General features: G+C 35.8%; 1 long non-coding RNA gene across 2 annotated transcripts in view; it reads left to right on the top strand.

Annotated features, from left to right (window-relative positions):
* The first annotated feature begins 1886 nt into the window (after positions 1–1886).
* The window catches only part of LOC124520721 (uncharacterized), a 57208-nt gene continuing 53094 nt past the window's right edge, over positions 1887–6000 (top strand). For both annotated transcript variants that reach the window (XR_006964386.1, XR_006964385.1), the window contains exon 1: positions 1887–1973. This is a non-coding gene — a long non-coding RNA (uncharacterized LOC124520721). The remainder of the gene's footprint in view (positions 1974–6000) is intronic.

Genomic DNA, 6000 nt, shown 5'->3' with positions numbered 1-6000 from the left:
TCCCCCATTCATGCTCTGTCTCTCTCTGTCCCAAAAATAAATAAACGTTGAAAAAAAAAATTTAAAAAAAAAATAAAAAAAAAATAAACACACAAACAAAACAACAACAACAACAAAAATGAAAAATAAAGTCAGATGTGGTATAGGAAGACTACCTGCTGACCCTCAATCTTATGTTTATTTGTTTGTTTGTTTGTGTTTTTGTTTTTTCCCATTCCATTACAATGCTTTTCACATAATAAAGATACCTTGTCCCACCTGTAGTATCATAGAGACTATGAGCTAAAGGGAAAGTTCATTAGGATGCTATGGGGATTAAAACTACTATGCACCTGTCAGTCAGATATTATAGTTTGCTTGACGAAATGGCACACTTTCTTTATGGAACAATATGAACAATCTATTGTTATGCAATCATATAGATATATATGTTATTGAATAAAAAATAAGATTTTTATATTAGCCACATGTAAGTTATTTAACAATTATCAAAAAAATTTAAATGTTTATTTATTTTTGACAGAGAGAGAGAGACAGAGCATGAGTGGGGGGAGGGGAAGAGAGAGAGGGAGACACAGAATCTGAAGCAGGCTCCGGGCACCGAGCTGTCAACACAGAGCCCGACGCAGGGCTCGAACTCACGGAACGCGAGATCATGACCTGAGCCGAAGTCAGATGCTCAACTGACTGAGCCACCCAGGCACCCTAAATAATTATTTTTAAACTTACTACAATTTATTATCTTAAATGAGCCCACAGTTATTGTTTTTATAACTATACTGTCCACTAAGTAAGTATATAAAGTGGTTTCCTCCATCACCAGATTCTAAGATGGACGAGAGACAAATCTCTAGATGATTCATCTCTGTGTCTCTAAGACTTAGCCCTGAAATCCTGGTGATAAATATTTTGTTATTTTTAAAAAATTTTTAATGTTTATTTACTCTTGAGAGAGAGAGTGAGTGGGGGAGGGGCAGAGGGAGAGGGAGACAGAATCCTAAGCAGGCTCTAGGATCTGAGCTGTCAGCGCAGAACCCGACGCAGGGCTCAAACTCACGAACCGCGAGATCATGACCTGAGCTGAAGTTGGACACTCAACCAACTGAACCACCCAGGCACCCCTAATATTTTGAGGATACATATATTTATATATCAATTTCTTTTAAATATATTTAAAACAATGTCCATTGAGAACAATATGCGTAGTGAATAGCATCTCACCTTAGGCAATCATCATAACAGTTTTAAGAGTGTAGGCTCTGGTCAGGCTAACTGGGTTTAAATCCCTGCTCTGTGATTTACCAGCTCCATGATCTTAGGCAGGCCTCAGTGTTCCTTACCCTGTGATAGTCGATAACTGAACCAACCTCTTTCTGTGAGGAAAAAATGACTGATGCAAAGCATTCAGTTAAGTGACTTAAGACATAGTAAGTATCAATAAATACATATTATTGAGTGAAAAAATTAGCTGTAGATTCACTAATGTGCAAAGAAGTGTCTCATAGTGCACTATCATTAAAGATATGGAGAAGAAATATTTTTAGCTTGATCTAAAAGATCATATTTTGCCCTTATTTTCTGAACTCTACTTTTGAAAAAGAAACTATGGCCAGAAGAAGAAAAGGGGATTAAAGCATACTTTGGGGAATCATATACTTTCTCATTATTATTCCATTCTCCCTGCTTTCTAATTCAGCCTCTAAGTTGAACTGAAACCCCAAGCCTCCTCCAACCTTTTGATCAACTCAGAGTTTAATCCTTTCCATTTTAGCTGGATTTGCACTAAGAAGAGACTGTTAAATTATAGAAGACAACTCAATCTTTGCTAAGCATTAATGTATTTGATTTTTCCTTTTCTTTTCTTTTTTTTTTTAATTTCAGGGGATCCTAATGTCAAAATCTCTTTCTGGAATTTATGAGAGGATAAAAAGTAATATCTAAAATAAAAACTGTCTATCAAAAGTGATGTAGAGGTAAGTAAAAGCTTCATGAACAAAAACAAACTACCATGCTTTTGTGTTAGATATAAAATACCATCACTATTTTTTTATAAGAATCTCACTTTTGACAATGAGGAAATGAAGTACCCAAGAAAACATTTTCCTGATTAGAGCCTTTTATATAAATAAATATATTGCCCCTTTCCTGTCCTTCTTGACCAGTGTTAAACAATGGCCACTTATAAAGGAAATGATGTCAACACCCTACTGATAAAAATCAAACTGCACTGGAGAAAACACAGTGAAACATAACAGAAAAAAAAAACAAACACAGCTTTCTAACTTATGTATGTCCTGGTAACTCCATGAAGAACAGTAAATTATTAAATTTAAAGCATATTTCCATTATGTTTGTACTGCTTTAATATACGTATCTTTCAGCAAAAACAACTACGAAATCCAAAGGAAAAGGTAAAAATAAATTGTCTTTGGCAAACAATTTACAGCCATAAATGTATGTAACTCCCTTTTGATTAAATCTTAAAATTTGACTGGCATTCCAATCCCTTTCATAGCTATCCATTCTGGAAAGGGCTATTTCAGCAGGGTTTACAGAATGATTGTGGGGAATCTTGAAGACCATTTATCAGTTTAATGATAATGAATCAATGCTTGGCAGAACATTCAGACTATGGATAAAAGATCGTATAAAATACATGAAGAATGATCCCATACCTGTAGCAAAGTTGCAGGGTTAGAATTTAAGGTGTTGCAAGTCAACCTTATTCTCAAGGAAGTGATTTCTCCCATGGACATTCTAACTCTTCCTGAATAAGCATATACCTGGATGACCTGTTTTGCCAGCTTAAAGAACCATGAAGATCAAATATCTTTTTAGTTTTTTAAATTCATGTCTTGTTTCCTCTCCTAATTAACAGCTTTTGTGCAAACTATGCAGAAGAATAAACTAATAGTAGTTCGTTTTATATATTTTGCCATCAGCGTTTTTGAGTTGATTATTAACCAGATACGGTGATTATAGGAATCCCTCCATTGTATCTGAATTTAAATATTTAAAACACTTTATATAAGTGCTATAAAAAAGCAGAGCTAATATTGGTATTCATTGTTATCTTGCATGCAAGACAATAAGATCATAAACTGTACCCTGTGCTATGAAGTAGGGAGAAGGATACGGTTTAAAATGGATGGTATCATCGGGGCACCGATGGATAGCTCAGTCGGTTAAGTGTTCAACTTTGGCTCAGGTCATGATCTCGCAGTCTGTGAGTTTGAGCCCCTAGTCGGGTTCTGTGCTGAGAGTTCAGGGCCTGGAGCCTCTTCGGATTCTGTGTCTTCCTCTCTCTCTGCCCCTCCCTCACTTGTGCACACACACACTCTCTCTCTCTCTCTCTCAAAAATAAATTAAACAGATATTAAAAAAAAACTTAAATGGATGGTGTCATCAAATCCCTAGAAGCAACATGGCACTCCAACTCCCAAATGTCCAAAGGAAATGTGAAATGCTTTCCACGCCAGAACTCTCAGTACTTCATTTCCTCTGGTATCAAAGGTCTTATTTTAATTAAAGCCCAGGCAGCGCGGAGGACTCAGTCACCACCACAATTTAAGAAGTCAAGGAAGCAGTAAAGCCAAAAAGATTACCCTCTAGGGAGCTCCAGGTGCTCCTGTCACAAAACCCTCTCTTTCCAGCAGTCTCAGGCTGTACAGCGTCGAAAGTCACAAGTTCTCAAGGAAAGCAACAGAGTGGAATATCAGTCCTTGAAATGACCTTGGAGATTTCTCAGCTGGCTTAATGCTCTCTACAAAGAGACCAAGGTGCAAAATAATAATGACAGTAATAATAATACACAATAGTGACTTATTCTGTTGTCATTTTAAGTAGATTTAGTCTATTCAACGAACAAATAAGCAGATTAAAGAAAGAAAAAAAGAAAGCCTTAATCCATGTCTCAAAATGAGACTGAACTTAGTATGTTTTCTAGTATACTATCTTGTTTTTAGTCTCTTGAACAATTTGTTAAATCAACATTTAATTGTTTAATTATAACCTCATATTTAAAAAGAGAGACAAAAGAAAGACATCAGTATTAAGTGTGTGCTTCAGTTAATGGCTGTTATGTTTCAAATCAGGGAAACAAAATGTGAAGTATATCTCAATATAATAACAGAAAAAATGGAAGGGATGGAGACAAGCTCAAAAGGACCGTAGGACAATTACTCAGGCAAATAAAAAGCTTGACTGCATTGCACTATAGTCTTTATTTTCAGAGCATGTTCATTAACTTCATCAAGTTTTGTTATTCACAAGGAATCGGCTATCATGCTACTCTTGTGACAAGCCTACAACCCTGAAATTCTTAGGATGAATTTGCAGCAGATCAATTTCCAGTAGACTTTTTAATTTCTCTCTAGAAACTTTGAAATTAAGGAGAAGGGTATTAAAAATGACTTTTAGGGTTCCCGCCCCCCCCAAACTACTTAGAACCACTCCTTGGATCATTTTATAATTTTATTATTTAAAAGAGTTATTTTTATAATAATCTTGTAGCAACATGAAACACATATAAATGACATAACTTGATACTGACTGCTAAAGGAAGGAAGAAAGAAAGTAATTATAAAGCGATACAGCCAAATAATGGAGTCATACAGTCCCATGATTGGAGATTCTACTTGAATTTGGAGTCTGATAAACCTGTGCTGAATTGCATTCTGGTTACCGGCCAGCCCCTAGAATCTTAAACCTCAATCTGCATCTGTGCCTGTGGATGAGAGGCAAAAATTTATATCTTTGTTGTGAGGATTAATGGATATAACAAATGAGATTGCCTGATATAGTGCTGTGTTGGATAAATTGTAGATATTCGAAAGATAATTTTTGTGCAAAAGCACAAATATCCTGTAACTTTACATGTGCAAGCATAGATGGCGAAGACTAAGATGTAGAGAATCACTCTGAGAACTTGTTTTGCAGATAGTATTTGAAGGATTTTAGGAATTTACTGGTAGTTACATGAACTAATGGAAACCGGCACTTCTTCCAAATCAAGCAAACATTCTAACCTTGAAACAAAACACCATGATCTATAGAGACAGACAGGGCGGGGTGGGGGGAGGGAATCTATATAAGAAACTGGTAAGGTCGCCTCTAGGAAGGAGAAATGGTGGACAAAAGTGGGAGAAGACATAATTTTCACTTTTTCCTCTGTTATGGATGGAATGTTTGTATCCCCCCAAAATTCACATGGTGGAATGCTATACCCTATTGTGGGACCTTTGGGAGGTAATTAGGATGAGATGAGGTCACAATAAAACCCTCATGAATGGGGTTAGTGCCCTTTACAAGAGTCATGAGAAAACTTGCTTCTCCCTTTTGCTCTCTGCCATGTGAGGATACAAAGAAAAGTCAGCAGTCTGCAACCTTGAGAAGGCTCTCACCAGAATTGGACCATGCTGGCACCCTCATCTGAGAGTTCCAAACTCTAAATATGTAAGGAATAAATGTCACTCAGTCTATAGTACTTTGTTGTAGAAGGCCGAACTGATGAAGAAACTCCTTTTTATATATTTGTATTTTGGTATTGTGTGTGTACATATTTTTGTTACAATTACTTTGTTATTTTGAAATAAATAGAAATTGAAGAGAAATAGCATTTAAGTACATTGCCACAGTTGCATTCCCAACAATCAGTTCTTCTATATTTGGATAGAAACTTCCAAAAAAAAAAAAAAAGAAAGAAAGAAAAGAAACTTCTCTATAGGGAATCAAATGAAAGTAGAAAAGTTTGTTAAGCATATTTTTCATTCTTTTATAGGAGTCAAAACATGCCTCACGTATTCAAGTAAACTAATTTTTTATTTATAAATAGAAAACTACCATCACAAGCAGCTATGCAATACTTCAACTAAATAGCAAATATTTTAAAAAGTCTATATGCAAACCCCCTTTCTAGTCATTGGATGGGGAGGCAACGGGAAGAAGTCATAAAAGATTCTATAGATATGGCTAAGATACAGAGAGCTCTCTGTGCTCCAG

The sequence above is a fragment of the Lynx rufus genome, unplaced genomic scaffold, assembly GCF_022079265.1.
Source record: "Lynx rufus isolate CCGP_SWC_20201006 ecotype Redwood Valley unplaced genomic scaffold, mLynRuf1.p SCAF_3, whole genome shotgun sequence".
Taxonomy (NCBI): Eukaryota; Metazoa; Chordata; class Mammalia; order Carnivora; family Felidae; genus Lynx; species Lynx rufus.
The sequence above is the reverse complement of the archived record's forward strand: the minus strand, read 5'-3'. Positions and strand labels throughout refer to the sequence as shown.